This window comes from Cygnus olor, chromosome 1 (genome assembly GCF_009769625.2).
Source record: "Cygnus olor isolate bCygOlo1 chromosome 1, bCygOlo1.pri.v2, whole genome shotgun sequence".
NCBI lineage: Eukaryota > Metazoa > Chordata > Aves > Anseriformes > Anatidae > Cygnus > Cygnus olor.
The window spans coordinates 59,486,690-59,508,689 of NC_049169.1; positions in this window are offsets into that span (position 1 = coordinate 59,486,690).

The following is a 22,000-nucleotide window of genomic DNA, read 5'->3' on the forward strand; positions in this document are numbered from 1 at the left end:
ATCTAAGCCACAGATTAGGTCCAAGAACTCTAAAAAGGTGCTATTATATTTCAAATCTAAAAAGTATAAAATTTACCTCAAAGTCTAATTTGAAAAGTTCTGCTAAAATGCATTGCTATAACTATAGTACTATGGCCTTTTACTGAATTATGGAGCTAATGTATTCCACACACTCAGGGTATTCTCTTTTTCAAATGAAAAAAAAAAAAAAAAAGAAAAAGAAAAAGAAAAAAGACTTCATACTTTCAAGTTTTTGAGGTAGAGTTAATTTCTGAAGAATTTGCCAAGATGTTCTGTGGATTTTTGCTGGTGCTGCACTTTAGCAGCAGAAGTAAAAAAAGATTTTTCAACAGTTTAGTGGAAAATCAATTATAAATTATGTGAGGTACCTCCAAAATTTTCCACAGAAATGGGAACACATCCATGCATTTTCTGTAAAACAAAATGGCAAAGTTCCCTGCAAATTTCTTCCAATTTTTCACCTCGATTTTTAACTGGACTCAATGATATTCTTGTTTCATTTGGTATTAAGACATCTTTTTATAAGACAGTTTTGTTTGTTTTTCATGTGATGTTTTCCCATTTCACTTAGATGGTAATTTTACTTAAGTAATGCCCATGAAATCTAACAACTCCAGTCTTTCTGAAATTGGGTTAACCTTTGCAGTGAATAGCACATGGAGATTTTGGATATCTAGACAACACAGCTTGTTAGAATATTTATTCAAAAAGTAAAAAAATAAAAATCAGACTTCATATAGGTTATTTGTTTGTTTATCATAGCATGATGTAGACCAATACATTTTAAACAGGCAGATGAGAACTTTATTTTTCAAATTGCCAGAGAATAGGAAAATATCTGGAAACACAAGATAAATGTATGTTACTTGTCTGCCTGAAGAAATTGTATTCATTCAGGTAATCTACATAATAACATTCACAGCCTTTTTCAAATAAATAAAAATCCCTTTTGATTTTAAGTGTAATCCATACAAGCAAAACAAAAAAATAATCTGCAAATACAAACTGATACCTCATATTTATAGCCCTGGTGTTGAAGAAATTGAATTCTCTGGCTCCACCAGCCTACAATTACTTCGGCTTGCATTGAAGTGGCAATTTTCAAGCAGGAAGAATTCCATTTGAGAAGGAATTACAACACTCATTCACAAGATACATGATTGTGCACTAGATATATTCCTGGAGCAGACTAAATATATTTCTTAAATACATTCCTTGCATGTACATATTCTATAGTTACCTTTATGAGGGATACAGCGACTGTATTTTCAGTTTGCTAAATGCACCAATATCAAAATATTTTTTAAATATAAATAACCCAACAAAACAAACAAACAAACAAACACAAAAAAAAGGAAAAAAAAAAAAAGAGGAAGCTACTTGAGTTACTTGAAGACCTTTAGGAAAGGACAGATGGTCTTGGAATCAAGTTTCAAAGAAATGAGAGGACAAGTTAACTGAGTAATTCCTGCTTAAGAAAGAAGTTTATGTTTTTATCATTTACATAGAATTAAAAATTAAAAAAATGATTATTATAAGCCCTTTTCTTTTCACACAGAAATATAATAGAGCATTTAAAATACAATACACAAGCAAATTAGAGGCCTTTCTTCCCCTCTCTCTTTCACACATAATTTTAGTCCTTCTATGTCATAAACATGAAATGAACAAACACCTACTCTGTTCATATGCCAAATGATTTCATATTTCAAAAATAAAATGTCTGTATTGAAAGATTATTATCCTCCAGTGTCACCTAAAGGAAGGAATTGTCCTGGTATTTTACAAAATTTATTGATTCAGAAGCAATAGGATACCAAATCTGCTTACTAGGGCATTAACACATCCTACTCTACAGGGGTGGTGGCCTACTCCCACAGTTCAAAGTCTTTGAAAACTGAAGAAAATCTGAACCGCCACATTCAGCTCATTCCCTCTACTAGCAAAAGTTAGCAAGATCCTCCAACTTAGTTTTTATTTACTGCCCCTATTCCTTGTCTAGTGTAAATGCTGCAGTGTTGTTTGAATACTCACACTTTAGTTTACTTCTTTTCTCCACATATTCCTCCAACACATGCATTCTGTTCTAAAGAGTGAATCCTCCTCAGCATGGTGCTTCCAGAGTTTGGGAGCTGAATCCAGAGGTGCGATCAAAAATTGTGGATATGTATTTCTTCAGAATTTTTTTTTTTAATTACAAAAAAAGAGATAAAAAGTTATCAACTCCAGATAATAAAAACAAATATTGTTGCCTAGACTTCTCAAAATGTTCCTAAAAGTTCCTTCTCCAGATCATCTTTTGTATTCCACCTTTTCTATTATTTCATGTTGCTAAATCCTTGATTATCATCACCTTCATTATCTCATATGGACATTTGCTTTATTCAGCTATGGCCCACTAAAAATTAATCTAACCCAAACTATATGCTTTTGTTGTCTAGATATAATTAGGGTGCACAGACAGACACATTCAGAGACAGATTCATCCCAGCCCAGAATGGAGGCCTCAGAGGGCAAAGATGCAGATGGAGCCTGGATGTAAAGGTCTGGAATAAAGCCCAACCCAAAGGTTATGCCAAGGGTCTGGGACTGAGCAAGCAGATTGGTGTTGTTCGTACTGACTAGAGAGAAGGTAAGAGATTAACAGGGAAAAGATTAAGAGCCTTCATTTATCTATATCAGATTTAAGGTAACATCTGGAAATTGGTAGAAAGATCTGAAAGAGGCAGTAATTAAAGTCAGTAGCGAAGCATGTTTTAAAGTATCTAGCTGGAGTGTGACCCTAATACTCTGGCACTATTTTTCAAATACATATATATATTTTTTTCATATGAGAAGTATTTGGGGATATTGTAATTATTATCATCACCATCCAAAGCGCAACTACTACAAATCACTTCTCTCTGCCAGTTCCTTTCTATTGATGTCCCATGCACAGCCATTTTTAAGACCTGGAAAATAAGTTCATGTGGCTTTCATGAAAAAAATGTTTTGGTTCTCTGCTAGGCAACAATATATATAGTTTCTCTTAATGTTTTTACTTAATCATTGCAACTGGCAAATTTTCTGTGTCCTACCACTGAAACTGTGTCATTAATCTGGAAAAGGTCAACCACAAAGTAAAAATTTAAATTGAGTTAAACACAGTTCAGTTATATCATTCTATAAAAACTGGGAGGCACATTCAGAATATTCAGCCATCTAACCCTTGTTTTATCTTTCCTCTTTCCAAAATCCTCATGGATGGGTGTGCCCCAGAGTACCTCTTTTACAGTTTCTGAGTTTAATGCACCTCTAATCCATTCGTGTGTCTTTCAGTGGTCCTTTTTAAGTCTTAAATCTTGAAACGATACCATTTTCTTTTTTGGTACAGAACCCTCTATTCTCCCTCCATCCAGGAGGAAATTGAGGCTGCAGGTCAGAGATAATTTCTGCAAGTCTGACTTCAGAGAGGAACCTCTACCCATGTTCTCTCTGGGACAATGACAGATCTAATAAGTGCACAGCCATTTGTCACATTGTTAGTTATCTGCTTAGAACAGCAAAAGCTAGTGAGAAATCAATTCATAAAGCAATGAAGAATTTATGTGCAAATCTAGTTTATCAGGCAGGCAAACATCATCTACTTGAGGAACCCGTACAGAAGGATTGGAGAGCCTGATTAAACTACTCAGGTCATTTCACCCGTCTCTTTATCTAATACAGGTCCTATTCCAGAATACACGTCACCTTTTCATCCGATAGGGTTGGTATAGATTGCTGTAAATTAATCTGTCAGACCTCTTTAATCTAATCAAATCAGTATGGTTTATTTCTCAGAATGAATCTTCAGAAGACTCCAAATCACTCTTGGCAACTGAGGTTAATCACCCTGTCTGTCTTCTTGAGTCCTTCCCCTTCTTTCCCCTTCTTCCAGTTACCTTGGTATCAGCAGAAGATTTTTAATACCTTTGTATACCCAGGAACAGGGTTCCTAGAAATCTTTTGGAGATATCAGATAAGCTTTACAGCATGAATATGTTGTTTTGCATATGTCATGCTTCCAAAGTATTCTGAAGTATGTTTTTTGGCTTCATTCTCCGATATAACAAGCCCCAAGAACTGTAAGACAATGTTATATGCTAGAATATCTTCATTATTACTAGAAGAATTTAATTAGTTTATTCTATTAATATGCTAAATTTCAGTAGTATTAGTAATTAATTTTAATACCTACTCATACTTTTTCCTGCAAAATATGCATCAGGTTTAATCTGGAGAGTCTAGAATGTTGTGGATGGTCTTAATTTCTGATTGTTCCTGCCACTCTGTAGCAGAGAAAAACTCCTGTCTGAATTTACCCCTAGAAAAGTAAATGGGAAGGCCAAAGGCTTAAGAATCATGAACTCTGTTACACAGAATCTTTAATATATGCTATAAACAAAATTTCCTCTTTCCCAGCAGTGCCTTAGACTCAGTTTCAAGGATGCACCTAACGTAAAAAAATAAGCATGAGGGATTGCATTTTCAATTCTAGGCCTTTTGTGGCATCTATTTTCAGGTCAGGGTAGACTCAGATCTATATGGACCATGAGTTCTGTGACACCTATAGGATTTAAGTTTGCAATTCAGAGGTATCTATACCTAAGTAAACATTTAGGACACAGTCATAGATTCTTAAACACCATCAATACCAAACAGCTAAGAATTTTGCCATAACATTGTTAGATAAATTACTGCATTCCTTAACACAAACTCCAGATACTTTTCTACTACTGTATATCTTCAAATAATAGAATTAATCCTGTAATCCCCTCAAATCCATTGAAACTGGGAGAATTTACATAAGGACTGAGATAGTAATTTATTTCTAAAACTCAAGAATACGCTTCTTTTGTTTTTAGCTGGAATACATAGTACAGGTGACATTTGATCAACCCACATCAGGCTAATACTGCTTCAGTTCCTTATTGGGGAAGAGCTAATCTCCCATTTATTCATTAATTATTAATTAATTAATTAATTAATTATTGCTTGGTTATCCACAGTTTATAAAACAATATTTGCACTCAACCTTAAAAGAGACAAATTCTAGCACATCCCCAAATTACAGAGTAGGCACAACGCCCATCATCTCAAATGATATCCCATCAATGTTTGCATAAAATAGAAACCAAGCCTAACAATATCCTCTTGACAAATGTAGTAGGCAGAGACGCTTCCAAGTACTGCAATCCACTACCTACGTTTTCTTTTAAATCTTCACAGGACCAGATTCCATTAGTTAGCCCAAGCTGAAGATAGTTTTGTTCAGGATTAGGTGACAAAATCATCAGTGATTACCAAGCTAGATCTGTCTCCCATTCCCACTGTCTCTTCTCCCAGGTGTTATACTATTGACACTTGGTTCACCAAGTAGCTCATTTCTCTTCTGTTCCTGCAATCTCAGACTTGTTAGCTGGAGGAACAAGCCCCACCATGTGAGGAAACGTCAAGTCTTCACCTCCACACCCCCATCTCTTCTGTCTTCTGACAATATTGTTTTGACAGCATACCTGACAGGAAAATAAAATAAAAAATCTTCAATAGAGGTTTCATCTTGTGAAAAATTTATCTGCTTATGTCCAGCATAACAACAACAACAACAAAAAAGGAATAACAGGGGCAGGAAGAATACAAGATGAATCCTTTAATAATGCTTGAAACCATCACAGTCTCAAAGCAAATATTTGCCTCTAACTAGCTTCCAAGCAGCATTATACAACACTTGCAGCCATTAAACAGACTTCTGTTTCTAGATACAATAACTGCTATCCTAACATAGTATGATACTATGTGAAATAAGCCTTAGCTATAAAATATTTAATAAATCCATGAAAGTATAATAACAGATAATGGGCAAGTCCATGAAACGTGGGATTTAGTCATTAGATTTCATCACTTTTTGACTTCCCAAACAGATTATCCAAACAACATAGCTTACTGCACATCAGAAAACATAACCACATCCTAAAACTGAGATGGAAAAATACATGAGGATGTTATTGCAAGAAGAATTTATTGGATTTTTTATTCATTTGCAAAAACAGATTAGCTCCATTGTTGCTGAGATGAACAGGTTTCAGTTCTCATTGAAACCTCTGAAAGGTCTGTGTGGATAAAGAAAGAATTATTGTGGTTATAAATACCAGTGCAGTATTAAAATATTGCTAATATTCAAGATGGATAAATGTATTTTATATGTTATCTCTGCCATATAAGCTAGGTATTGAAAAATGTATTGTTCTGCATAGATATACTTTCTAAGAAAAGTTTTGCTCGTTTGATTTGTCCCAAAGCAAGAAATGAGATAAAAGTTCCAGTGTCCTACACAGTGTCACTTTTATAAATCAATCTGGATTTGCCCCTGAAGTTAAAAAGAAATAACTCCCAGGAAAATGAAAAATAATACTGTAGAACATATACATCAATTAACACTGAAAATTTTCTTTAATTTCCAAGATCTACCTTAGGACCTATAGTTGGGTGTTATTTGGTTTCTCCACAGAAAGCTAAATATTTCTCATAAATTCAGTAGATTTGTGAATTTTCTATAAATACTTATACAACGTACAATAAAGGGTTGAGGAAAAAATAAAATCCCTGTGAGCTGAAACTTAATAGATTTCAGTTGGTTACTCCAAACTGTTTGTGGTTAAAAACATTTTACAAGCACAGTGTTATTACACTATGAGTAAGTCAGGTTTTCTTTCTTTCTTTTTTTGTTTTTCCTCTCCAGGATAATTTTTACCAGGAATTGTCACCTTGAGCAAATCTCATATTAACCCAAATGCCAGATGTTAATTTCCCTAAACTGTTTTTGTGTGACTGCCTTTCCTGAAGAATCATGAAAGCCATAAGACCAGTTTCAGGGCTACTGAGCACCAAAATTTAATTCAGTGGTGGCTGCGGATGCTGGGCAACCTTTAAAAATACGTTATAAGGCAATGCTGCTGACATACAGAAAGTTCTGGAAGCTCCTATCATGGAGAACACCCATTGACTCATCTGGTATTTCCATACATGAAAGTTTGGAAAAGGGCTTTCTGTTCTCAAGTTTTAGGAGGAGCTGGGACTTCATTATGGATTTTGTTAGTTTCCATCTCACAAATACACTTACACGCTTTAAAGTAAGTTAAAACTAAACTCTGTGTGTGTGCATGTATGTTTTTATATGTATGCATATTGACAAACCTACATGCACACATATACACAGTCTTCTGTGCCGTATTTGGAGGTAGCAAACATGAACTCCCAATAGTCTTTAGCTTTTTGCTATTTAGAGATCACAAAAAGGGAAACAAGATGCATATATATATATACATGTAATACTTTTGCCAATAATAAAGAGATGATCTCTCTAAGAGAAGCAGCAAGCCAACTACATTACTACTATGCACTAGCCGCAACATCGCCAATGTCATTGTGGTGAGGTCTTCCAATTTTGAGAATCTGAAAAGACATCACTTTTGGGATATCACCTTATTTTTGGCAAATTCACAGTCTTGTGAACTTTTGTACTTCTCAGCAAAGCAGTAAGGATGAAACAACTTTAAGATTAACCCAGCTTGCACCAATGTTAGTAGGAAGTTATCTGGTCAGTATAGGATAGCCAGAGCCTCACACATTCTGCCAGCCACCAAACAAGACGATAGATCCTGTAACATGCGGCTTACTATCCCTGCTTTATATTTGTTTCGTATTCCCACATATTAAACAAAACAGTGTGACTTCTTTGCATAAGGTAGAGATATAAGGGGTAAGTATGTGGACCTGAGATTACATGAGAAGAAATGCATTCCAAAAAGGCAACAAAAGATTAACACAATTTGTCAAATGCCTACTATCACATTTCACAACTCTAAATTTCAAGAGAAAAACAAACAAACAAACAAACAAACAAAAACATTGTTTATCCCTCCTATTACAAATGTCCTGCAAAGTGAAAACTACATCAAACAACAAAGAAGGACTGTTTTTATACTGGTTAATTTTAATGGGAAAAAAATAAGACAGCTGCAAAAATGAACCTTTCTTAAGCATTCCTTAATTAAATAAGATTTTACTGAGCTGATAGCCAAATCTGTGTAAAAGGCATTTCTCTTGTTACTGTAGCCCTAACACAGTGTTCCGAGTAATCCCTTTTAGCCAGTGTTTGGCACAGTGGTAAGGTCTTCTGCGTCTTTTGAGAACAGGCCTGATAATCACAGCTCCTAAAATCTTACCTCAGTCTGCTTGGAAATGGTGACATACACCTTTATGAAAAGATAACGAATCAAGTAATTTTACCAATATCAGTTGCCTTTCCAAAAATAAAGCCAGTGTTTATTGACTTTCTGTATATATGACCAAAGCTTTTGTGTTACAAAAGTCACTTCAGCAAAGTTTTTGGTCAGACAGAGAGCAGATAAGCTATCCAAGATCCTTTCTGCTCTCTCTGTCTCTAGAATGCTTCCTCTCATCCAGCTTCTCTCTGTGGCTGTCAAAATGTTATGTGAATGTTATAGCTTATTCAGTGGTAAAGAAAAATTATTATGTTCCTATTCAGTTTCCCCTCATTCTTATCTCAGGTGTTTTTGGCTCTGTACTGTAAACAAATAAACCAAAAAAACCCACCCATATAGTTATATCAGTGCAAATGAGGATGAAGTTTCATACTTTTTTATTCTATTTCATATGCAAGTTGGATGGTGAAAAAGGTAGCAAAAAAAGGGTCCATCTACAGCCAGCTCAGTTCCCTGAGGTGACTTACTGAATCAATGGTCTCTCCCTAATGCCTAGATAGGGGACATGGCAAGTCAGGAATACACAGTCAGAAGGCTAGGAAGGGAGGGACTGCCCATTTCAGTGACAGCCCTCACTTATGTTTGATTATAGTGACCATAAAATCACTCCCTGGGAAGGAAAGAACCTATGGCATAGTGGTGGAGTGAACCTTGCGTTTGGAACTATCACTTCCTTGCTGTATAAGGAGACAAGTAATACCAAGGGCCTCTTCAAGATCTCCTGCTTCTCCAGTTCTCCTGTCCTGTTCCCCTCACTCATTTTCTCCCACAGATGTCTCCATTCCTTTGGTTCATGTGAAACAGGGTTCCCTCCAATCAGGAGGAGATCCAGCATCTTCCTCCTCTATGAAGAAGCATATGGGTTTGGAATGTATTTTGCTCTGCAGTCAGTCAGTCCTACCCAGGTGGACTGACAAGAAAAGTATTTATCTCCAAAACAAACACAAATGTTTGTACATATATAGAAGAGCATTCTGCTACTCAGCTCAACTTCCAATAGAAAAGTTCAGGCCTGTGACCTGAGCAATCATTAGGAGGCAGGACTTCCACACAGGAAGTATGTCAACATTCATACGTAACCAGGAACTTATTTTGCTCTGTGACGTAATGTTACTCAGGCACCTGAGGCCTATAGTTTTAATATGAAGACATATTGAAAGCTGTTTATAGGTAGACACAATCAAACATTTGTCAGCATGAACACAGCATGTAGCATTAAAATGTTCGAACACAGCACAGAGCAACTAAGAAATCAGCCAAGGAAAATCAAGTTAGACAAGAAAATAATTACTAATGTAAGAAAAAAAAAAAAACCACTTTTTTTTTCTATTAAAACCAAACCTTTTCATATGAATAACAAAGAAAGAAAAAAACACAAAGAGATTTTTGTTCATTTGTTCACCTTTAAAATTCAGGCTGATAAATAGTCTACACGTTGGATGTGGTATTGACATAAGAGGTATCATTCTAATTAATATGGAAAACAGGACTTTTATTGGAGAACAAGAGCAATGAGTACAGAATGGTGACTTTCTGTTTAAAATATTTGGAAGGCAGGCTCACACTATGACCTGCTTCCAGTTTCCAGTGGTATTAGGGATGAAGCCAGTATAAATCTAGTTGTCACAAAAGAACAAGTTATAGTATATATTAAACCACAAAAAAATACTTTCAAATAACATTACGGGTATGACTTAAGCCCACAAAAGCTAGGAAATTCAGAGTTAGGGCTGCAACTCTGTCCTCAACTCACCCCATTTTGTTTAGGTATTATAACAGATATGAAGAGAGCTCCATGAAACATGATGGTTTTGGTTTACAAGGATTAGCACAAAATTTGGCATTTGTCTGTGCAAGGTAGGGCTTGCCAATTTAGCAAGAGCTGACGAAGCCTTCTCATGGAGAGGACGATTATATGAGCAATAAGCCAGATCCTTACATCAAATGTTAATAAGAGAGTGTATGCGTCTCTTCACCTGATTAACTTCATGAATCGTATTCCTGGACTTCAAATAGTTAACTTCTGCAAATATTTGCTGGGAACTGTAAGAATACTGTGGTAACCTGTGAATGTATTCAGGTCGGTACTGAGTAAGCAGGTGAACATAGTGGCTTGATATCTGAATACGCTAAAAATAGCTGCCAAAACACAAATGCAGCAAAGTGGGTTGATAAACAGTAATGAGTCTCTAATGGAACGTATGTGATCATTTGATCAAAATGATAAGATTCAACAAAAATGTTGAATTAAAAAAGTAATATCAGGTTAAGAGATGAGAAGAAGAAATAACTAAAAATTGCTGACTAACTATAGGAGTTGAAGATATTTTTTTCTGATACCGAAGAACAGTATGACTTGCTGAAGAACAGTATGTCTTACTTGAAGCTGTGAGGACAGAGAAGAAGAGAAACACATGTACATGTTTTATTTAGCCCTACCTGTGTCTTACACTTGTGAAAGTGTAGTGTGATTGCTTTCTGCAACACTCCATGCTTTATTACTTTTGTTATCTTGAGCTGTAAATATTCAGCATTTCCTTTTAGATTTGATTGACCTCTGAATCATTTTAGCAAATATTTATGAGTAGTTCCACCACCCCAGCAAATTTCAGCCTGCCATGAAGGAAAAACTGTCATTTACCATCTTCTACAGATAAAATTGAAGAGGTAGCTCATGATTTTTATGACTCATCATGCAAGAAGTAATGTGTATCTCTGAGGAAATGAAGCTGAGATGCCTACAATGTTAATACTTCAATATACAATATCAAATATCTAATACAGGCTATGAAAGTTTGACAGTGGAGTCCAAATACCCTAAACAGGTAGTGGATGGAAAACGTGTGTGCACTGGGGAAGTGTGCTAGAAATGATTGAGCTAGAAACAGCTGCTAAGGACTACTGAGATAAAGGGAAATTTAAAGCACACACATATATTACTGTGGAACCATAATACAGAAGTTTGGTGTGGGTTCATTTGGGAAAAATATGAATAGAGCTCTGGAAAAAACACCAGAAGGGATATCTCACCTCTATAACTTCATAGATTGACAGAACTACTGGGGTCAGAAGACACCTCTGGTGACTGCCTAGTCTAATACCTCTCATCAGAGCAGAGTGGGGTTAGAGCAGATTGCTTAAGCCCATGTCCAGTCAGGTTTTGAGTATCTCCAGGGACGAAGAATCCACAGCTTCTCTGGGCAACCTGTTCCAGTGTTTGACCACTCTCTCTAAAATATATATATATTTCTTATGTTTAATCAGAATTTCCTGTGCTTATGTTTAACCAGAATTCCTATGCTTCATATTCAAAACAATAAATAAATAATAACAATTCGTATATTTAATCAGAATTTCCTATGCTTCATTTCATGTCCGTTGCCTCCTATCCTTACACAGGATATGACTAAGAAGGTTCTAGCTTCATCCTTTTTTACTCACTCCATATAGGTATTTATACACTTTGATAAGATACACCCGAGCCTTCTTAGGACTAAATAATCTCAGCCCTCTCAGTTTCTCCTCATATGTCAGATGCTCCAATCCCTAAATCATCTTCATGTCCTTTGCTGGAACTGCTTGTATATGTCTATGTCCATTTAATCTTTTTCCTTGAGGCTTAAGATAGGTTGTGTTAGCATGTGACTGACACAGGATAAGAGGATACACAAGATCAGCTACCAAGACTGAACAAAGCCTCTGTAATTTCACTCTGTGCCTAGGTATTCATGTTGAATTACATCTATTTGCTTTGAGCAGAAAACATTCTCCCATGCTCTAACTGTTGCTGTGCTGATGCATGGTCACTTGTTAAGCTAATGTGACTTTGCTGAGAGTCCTCAGCATGAACATGGTGAACTCAATTTGTATAAGGCAATGTTTTGGGGCAATCACTGTCACAAATGGTATTGAAAAACAGACCTCAGTTTAATTCTCTATGCAGTCATTTTTGCAATAAAGTTTAAAATAAAGTTAAAATAAAAAAGTTAAAAAAAAAGAGTTAAAAAAATAAATAAAATTAATTTAAATGAACTACATTCAATCTTTCACTTCCCTTTCAAATGCCAAAATATTAATATAAAAACATTTTATCTTCAATCAATAACTCACCAGGAAAACAATAAAATAAAAATAAATTAACTTATGTTAACATATTTTGAAACATTAAAAAGTACAGTTATTTAGCTCAGGACAATATTTACAACTGTGACCTGAAACTCTGTTAAATTTTGAGTTCATTACAAGCCCTAAATACGACCTATGTTCCTTGAAAGGGCTGTAAATATTCTGAACAAGTCATGACCCAGTTTTCAGCACAGTTGTGCCACACTATTTTTGTGTTTAAATAAATATAACAAAAATGCATATTTTTGCGTAGCTTCAATGCAAAATTAAGGGTACAGAAAGGGGGAGAACTGTGGGCTGGGATGAGTTTCACTTTTCAGTTTTGGAGTAACCAAAACTCAGAGTAAAATGAATATGGTGAGTGCATAGAACCACAGGAACCAAAACCAATGAAAGCTTGGAATGGAATGTTATTGCAGCTTTTATATCTATCAGGGTAGCTAGGTGCTATCTGGCCTTTATCACAATAACATTTGAATAATGCATTCTGTAGCAATTTTCACATGTGATTCTCAACAGTGAGGCCATTACTGGAATAGTGTGTGCAATTCTGATGCCCACTCTTAAAAAAAAAAAAAAAAAAGATACTAAAAAATCATATAGGACTCAGGAAATAAAATATGAATTAATAATGATTTGGAAAGTTAGAATGACAGAAGAGAAAAGTTCAGTCTAGTTAGTTAATGTCTCTAAGAGAAGTTAACTAGGTGACCTCATAATAGTTTATTAGTGATTAAATTTGAATACTTTCAACAGTGGATTTTTTTTTTCAATTAAAAAAATAAATAAATAAATAAGGAAGAACTAATAGCTCGAAATTGAAGCTTAAAAATTAAGAATAAATTAAGGTGCACATGTTGGATTATCAAGATAATAACAAATCACATACAAGTCTTCATACAAGTCTTATAGTCAAATTTTTCACCTCTTTAAGTCATTGCATAAAAAAAATGTCTTAAAACATTTTTCCTAAATCCATCAAAAGGGGCTTAATGCTAAGGTTATAAAGTTAAGATTGAGATTGAGATTCTGATAACTTCAGTCATAATGCAGTGAAAAACAGAATGGAAAAATTCCCACAAATGTCAGTTTAGGAGACACATAGATGACAATGAAAGTTGAAATTTTCTAATTTTATAAAACTTCTAATTATTGTTTTCATTGTGGTCTAAATTCCATCAAAGTTAATACAATTTTTCATGCTGACTAGAGAAGATGGAATGTGAAGTAAGTTTGAGGACTTCTGAAAATCTTACCCTTACTTTCACAAAAGCTGACATTTGACAAAGAACTGGCTGTTTTTCTCCTTTACATTCTTTAATAACAAATTCCTTAAACAAGAAAAAAAAAAAAAGGAAAAAAAAAAAGCTAATAATAGTTCTCACATAAGGTATTTCTGCTTTGAGAAGAAAGTAACAATGTATGCAGCCACATTAGAAGCCTTAGAATCTTTAAAACATATCTTGCAACGCTATTCCTTTCTTCCAGAAGCATTCAAGATCGTATTGTTTACTAACTGTCATAAACAGAAGTGGAGGGAGAAAACCCTGCTTTATCCATCAGAGAAATACAACCATCCTCGAGTGCAGCTCAACAAAATTTCCCAGTATCTTGCTCTTATGAAATTACAGAGAATTTGAGGTAGTTAGCTGGATTAACAAAACCAATAATCTTACAAGAATATGCAAGTCATTTCCAACTGGAATTTTCTTTTACTGAGAAACACTCAAGAATTTTACTCTTTCTATCCCAGAACAGAGCAGTAGTAACTCAGAAAGGGATCCTCAGCTATTATAAAAGAGATACCCTGCATCACCAGAATGTGAGAATACTCAATTAAGCTAAAGCTAGAACATGAAATCTCTTTTAGAGGAGGGCTGTTGGTGACCCATTTTAAGACTCAGCTCCTCATGATTAAGATGTCTTCCCCTGTTTATCTTGCAATGGGACTGAGCTAGCAGAGGTTAATATGGGACAAAAATCCAAGTTATGCAGTCAATTGAACAAAAGTTCCACTCAAATTACTGGGAGTTCTGCTCAGTTGAAGGTCTCAGAATTTGGCCCAGAAATAGAAGGCCCTATTCTAATTAAGTTATTCATTTTTAGCCTTAAGCATTCCTCTGCCTCAGTGAAGTGTGCCAAGAAAACTCAAAAACTGAGCACCACAGAAGTAATATTAAAATTTAACAATGCTTTGCACTGACACAGGGAGGACTCTCAAAGCTATTTAGAAACAATGGCATGATCTTCAACTGCAGCCAGGGAATTCACAGTATATGATACTTACAGATGTGCTTTTCATTGGGACCATCTCCCATTCTCATATGCTGAAGTTTTTCTTATGCCTCATGTTCCTATGCATAATACTTTTAACCTAACATACTTAAATCTCACTAAAGTTACTGTTAGTTACATGCCAAAGTTTGGAAATGCCCAGCCAAGAAGTCAGATGTTTATTTCTTAAATATTACTAACTTTTAATTAACATATTTCTACATTTTATTTTTAAAATATCATTTAATTGAACTGTATGTTAAAATTGCTGCTTTGGCCTCTGTTCAATGGATTCTTAAAGTTTGCCTAATTTGGACTAATTAAATAGACTTCTGATACAGTTGGTCCGTGATATATGACACCAAACAAAGCATGAATACATTACTGTAGATAGTTAGATATTAGATCTAGTTTGGAAAAACAAACAACAACAAAAAACTAACTACTTTATAAAGCTTTTAGAAACTGTTATGTACATTTCCAAAGGATTATTTTTTCAGAAGTTTGTTTTTTTTTTTGCTTTTTTTTTTTTTCTACAAGGTATTTTCTACTTGTAAATCCTTTCAAGTCACTTATAACACTTTTTACTATTACATTACAACAGTGTGCTTTCCAACCTTTAAATTCAGGGAAATGTGCTGCTCCTGAAAAGGAATAATCTTAACTCACATCTGAGATTTGCATCTTATGGAAAGTGTAGCATGGATGATGATCACTTAGGGGAAACTTAATGACAATTCTTACTTTTGAGTGCTTGACTTTGAATAAATGCCTATTTTAAAAAAATAAAATAAATAAATAAATAAAAAAACACAGCAAAGTACAAAATTGGCAATATACATCACCTGACACTATTTTGATACCCACATGAATTACAAGTAAGGCTGAAACATCTTTCTGTATGGCACAGATCACTAACATGTAGGAGACTAAGGAAGCTGGTATTTGGTTGTTCTTGCTGGTTGTTCTTGCCTTCACTCCCATTTATTCCCAGCTGCATCATCCATTTCCCAGCCAGTCACAGTCTCTCTGTGACCAAATCTCCTTCCTAGCCAGTCCCTGAGTTCACCAGGTTAGATGTCATGCTTTTTGTTGGTTTTATCTCATGTAATGTATATGTTGTCATGTGACTACTCATCTGCAGATTATTTTCTGTTGTTGTTCAACAGAGTGAGATAAGAATTTCTAGAGCATGATTAATCCTTCCAAATACAGATTCCTGAAAACAGGACTCAGTCTAAATGTCCCTGTAACATTACTTGGATTATTAAAGGGAGCCACCATGATCAGCCTCCATGTTGTTGATGTTTACATTACAGACATCTAAAGTAAGATGAATCCCATCTTTCATTGTGAAATATTTGTAATTCAGGTGGTCTGTAATAAGACAAAGGAAGTACAGGCATACAACAAAACACTTATGATAATTTCTAATAATTTTTACCAATAACACCAGATAAAAACCACCAGTGGTAAATTTGAAAGTATTTGGTGTTCACCAGTCAAGTCTTATCAACTAATCTCTGTATTAATGAGCTGTTGACTGAATTCAAAGATTATATATTGTTGAAGGATAGGTGAGAAGAACATGGCTATTAGGTTATTATTCGTTTAAGATAATGTCAGCTTCTGACTGTATGAGCTACCTTCTCTGTCCCTGCTGTAGGCAAGCATTCTTCCTCTCACTCCTGTGCTAGCATTCACATGGACACGCGGTCAGCAAACTAATTCAGACAAAAAGTTAGCAGTCTTCTGGGTTAGTTCTCTAAAAGTCAAAGAGCACAACTACACCCACCATTGTCTGAGGATAGGTGAGGTCACCACTTTTGGCAGAAGCATGTACTTAGATCATCTTCAAGTGATTGTGAAAGCACAACCTTAGCTACATGCAGAGAGATACTTCTCATTATCTTTTGCATTGCCACAGCATGTAACCACTCATTCTCAGATCTCTGCTAAAATGCGATGTGAAACTCATTTATTAGTTACTGAGAGGCCACCTGACAAATGGGAAGTACCCAATGAGCACTAAAGTGGTAAAAACATTCATGTTCAAGAGTAAACAGAATCAGATCAGTGGAAAGATTCATTTTAAATGGGAAGAAGTTAAGTGAAGAAAAGTGTCAGCCAGAACAACTCATAACATTCTGAAATTTTTGTACAAAACAGGAAGAAAACAGACACCCAATATAAAGATCACCTTTTGAAAAATTCTCTATCCCTGCAGCAAAACATAGTGGTTCAAATCTTCTCAGTAAATTTTTTTTTTCCCCTTGGTTTCTTAGAAACTCATGGACTATTTATAAAAAAATTTGCTCCAAGAAATCCTGTCTAAGATAGATACATACCACTGAAAAGTTCACTTAAATAGTTAAAGCTTAGCTAATTAAAACAAGATTTTATAATGAGACCCATCCAAAAACTTCAATATTAGGCAGTGTTTCCAGTCCCACTAATAATACTTGTGTTGTAGAAACCTGTGTATGAGAAATTCTGGTGTTGAAGTGAAAACATTATTGTCCAGGTATGCTAATGTTTTAAGTGTTCTTTCTATAGATGCTACATGAGCATATATTAACACTGAGTACTATGCAATAATAATAATGCTGATAATAGTAATAACAGCAGTTATAATAAACACGTCCTGTATAATACACATCCTTGCAAAAAGTAACAACTATAGAACATATATAAAAGTATAGAACAACTGATACTCACAAATAGCTCTGTGCTCTAAGCATATAGAAACCATCAGTGCAACTGCTTATGAACAAGTGAAGCAGTTCAAACTTTGAACTTTAAATAGTTTGAATAATTTCAAACTTTAACTCTCATGTCCAATAGATAAGTATCAATTATTAATAATTTATGTGACAGTACTGTTTAAAGAGTTCAGTAAGGAACTGTATGGATATTATCAAAAACCACAGACCCTGCCTTCAAGAGCTAACAGGATTAAGTCTGGCCTATTTATCATAAAGACAGAGATCCAGATATTCATGGGGTTTAGCTTGAAGTAGTGTTTTGATTGCACATTTCTCAAGAACACATATCACTTCAAGATCTTCTAGATAATATACTGGTAAAAGGAAATTTAACACACATACCCCCCAAAGCCTTGTGAGGACCCTAGGGCTAATCAAAACCACTACAGGCCTTTTAGCAACTAAACTGAATTAATCAAATCATCCCTGCTGTTTTCTGTTAATGTTTGGACAATCTAGCTTTTCTGCAGTATGCTCAAGCAGTCTGAGTAGAGAACAGCGAGCCAGAAACTCCTTGAGTTTTAATCCTGGCTCTGACACTGATTCTCTCTGTGGCTTTGGGCAAGGAATCATTGTTCTATAGTAAAATGCTTGTATTGGCAAGATGATGAACTACTGTAGATGATCTAATAAAATTTTTCCATCTTTAATTTCTATGATTCTGTAATACTAACAACCTAAGTTTCAGCCTCTCATCTGAAGAGGAGAGAGAAGTACTTACCCAGTTTGCTGGCATGCTAAGAAATTCTTAAGTTATAGGACACAGGACTTCACAGGAGTGAAGCTATAATGCGTAATTATAATGCATAATCAACACCTTATAGGGGCTGCATAACACAAGGACAGATTTCATAGCCTCCTTTCCCCTCTTCTGATCATTATCCTAGCTTGAGTTTGTTGGAAAATCTTCCTTCAGTGATTTGGGAACCCTTCTGTTATGTTTAGGCCATGCTTCTCCAGAATGTTTCAGAAGAGTAAAGCGACCTCCAAACCAGCCAATGATTGATTTTTTCTTCTGGAAAAGGTAAGGGAAGATGTTAAGCGCAATAGGGCAAAGTTCCTAGAGTGATACTTATGCCAATGCATACAATGACACAGTCATTGTACGAATGCCTGCATTCCCCAGCTGTTATAACCAGCTCAGTTACACCCACCGGTTGCTGACTGAAGATATACTCTTATGGGTGACTCTAACTTGACCTAGGGAATGGACTGAAGAATAATAGCTCCAAGTTAAGGATAACCCCAAATCTGTCCAAGCCACTTTGAGATCTCTCTTTTTTTTTTTTTTTTTTTCCCCCAGGTATGCATGCCATTAGCTAGAATGGAGAATCAAGCTGTTTTTGCTGACATTTAAGTGGCTTCTCAAGGTTGCAACTTGACAGAGAATCAATTCTAAAGAGTTGATTACACACAAATGCTGAGTATTTTTTCTTTGCTTTGTCTTCTCTTGTAATTTGTTGTTTCTGGAACTACCCAACTGGAATTTCTCTTTTCCATTTAAATGTTCTTTAAGGATTAACTGTAGACTACTTGTTTGTTCCACAGTAATTTTTTGAAAGCTTATGGAAATAGCTGTACCATTTCCCTCTTCCAACCCCTTCTCTGACTCCTTTCCAATTTATTTTCCTCACTGTAAATGCCTAGAGCATCTCTGTGCAAGCGCATCTCTTAGAATACCTGCAATTACATCCTCAGTTTCTTTCCATTCTGGAAACAATGCTCCCTTAGACATCTCAGTCTTCTCTCTCTCTCACCTTTCATAATGTCTTCTCTTATTCAGAGATGCTTCATTCTTCAGCTCATAACACTCTGCTCTTCAGCATTTTCCTAACACTTTTCTTTCACCAAAGAAAAGAACTTACTCTAATAATATTTTTAAGCATATTCTCTTGCTACATCTAAGTGCCCTCTCTTTTCTGGGCCTTTCTTGAGATCTCTAGGTAAGGAACATGCGTACTTTCAGATTTTACCCTGCATGCATGAGAGTAATAACAATATGCATCTGAAAAATTTTAACATTTCTGAGTCTAGAAAGAGAGAAGACACGGTAAAATAAGTGGTACTGCACACATAATTAGCTTCGTGTTAGCTTAGCTGCTTCATTTGCTGTCCAAGAGTAGTAAATGTTGTAATCTACTGTTATGGACCCCATTCTCCCCTTTCAGTTAGTACAAAAACAGTCAGAGGTGGGACTGCTATAGATAATTCATAATAAAACCTGCTTACTAGTTATACAACACTCAAAGTATCATGTGAAGGTAGAGAGCAGAGAAGAGTAACCTGAGTATGTTTCAGTGGAGGACCATTACAAGCAGCTCTGCCTAAAGACTTTCTCATTTTCCAGACAGAGTAAAAACTGTCTTTCTCACAGCAGGCTATGCACACAGGCAACTACTATGGAGTGAGTTCCTAACTAGTTATGTCAATGTTTGGCAGGGATTTCTTACTCATTGTTCTACCAGTTTATGTTGCTGTTCTCACAACTAATCTTCTTAACCCGCTTTCTTTGATAACGGATGTCACCCTGGTCCATGGCTCCATTGCTACACATCATACCAAGGTATGTAAAGTGGAAAGAAGAGTGATCATTTGTTAACGGTGGTGATCTCTTTGCAGGGCAGACAAGTAGGTAGACTTTCTGTATTCCCCACAAGGAAAACAAGAGAGTAATACAGAGAATGTGGCATTCATTAGCCACTACACAGCTTGGTGTCATTGCAGGAAGATACAGTAATCTGCAAAATGAAATACTGTAAGACAGCAGTCTATCAAACTGACAAGGGAAAACAGGGAGATAAATGTGATTTCTGGAGATGGCTTTCTCCAAGTTACAGTGTGTTTTGAGGTTCTTAACTACACCAACAGCCATAAAATTGCCCTTTGAAATCATGTGACTATCCCAATGTGAAAATACTAACAATGATGACACATTACTCTTATAAACTGAAATTCTGCCAAATTAATTTTCACTGCCCCAAAAAGATTTCTTTGACATATTATTTTAATATTATTATATGACTTATGGCAATAGACACTTGATGCCTTAAATGTATATAACAACAGGACATTATCATGAAAAATACATATAATTATTGTTATTTACAGCAAATATTGGTGGAGTTGTTAGGTTAAGCAATCAGACCAACTACAGGGGAATGGTTGGTTAACCAATTATCACATTTTCTTAGAAATGAATGCATAAACCTCAAGACATACCACACTTAAAAGCTATTTCAGTCACTGGAAAACAACTGAAAGGCATCTAGAAATGTCTGGAAAAAGATACCCCTCCCCCCAGAAAAAAAAATTTACTTCATGCAAGTCACAAGAAAGTTATTATCCAAGCTAGGTCACTGACAAGAGATGTTATTAATGATCCCATTGAAATTATTAATGCATTTAACAATCACTTTGCAAACTCTAATATTATATCCTGGGAGAATACTGAATCATGCTGGTTACTTGGATGAAGATCAAATAAGCTCAGGATGAAAAGATCAAACTCTGAGAAAGTCCAAAGTACTATGTGATTAATAAAAATTAAATGCCAGACTATTTGCATTTAAATCTACAAAAGTGTTGACTAGACCCTACCACATAGTTTAGAATTACACAATACCTAAGAACACCTCTGTACCCACCAAATCTTAACATTATTACAATACAAGGATGAGTCTAGTGATACAGTTATAGACTAATATTATAAAGGAATATCACATGCAGGTGATGCATAATTGAAACTTGTCTTCAGTTCACAAAATAGAACTTTAGGTAATACTTGGGTAACAGATAACTGTTACAGCACCTTGCACACACACAAAAAAATATTGATCTCTGTTTACTTCCCAAATAATTTCATGATGAATAATGTTATCCTATCTGATCACATGATATCGAAATTTTGTATGCATAGATTTTGTATGGTATCTTACAGTGTATGGTACGATTTGCGCCCTGTTATTCTATAACAATCTTAACTGAATTGTAAAGATCTATTTATGTTTTAGATATCATACAGACAAGGAATAAGAATTTTTGCTATGAAATAAAAGTCTATTAAGTGTAAGAGAAAAATGCTTAAAAAAATTCCGCCAAGAGTGGTTTGAGGATAATGAAATTTGCTGAGGAAAAGAATACTGAACTAAAATGCAGTTTTTCTCAACCTTTTTAGTTCATGTATCATGTCCATTAAAAACTCTTCTGTGCCTTGTGACAACCTGCCTCTGAAATGAGTAATCATGAGGCTGTTTCATGTTTCATCTGCCATTCACAGCACCTGGTTGCAAAGAGTATGACTATATAGTATCTCAAGGTCTCTTCCAACCTGATTTTCTAGAACATCCATGTCCAGGAGTCATGAGCCTCCTTCTCGCAAGTTCTGGCAATTTAACATGGTTAAGACTACTCTAATCCTCAGTTTCAGATTTTAAACAGATTCTTTATGTTTGATCACTTATGACAGCTGTGACTAACAGCAATTTCAGGCCTGGTTGTTTCAAATAGAAAATA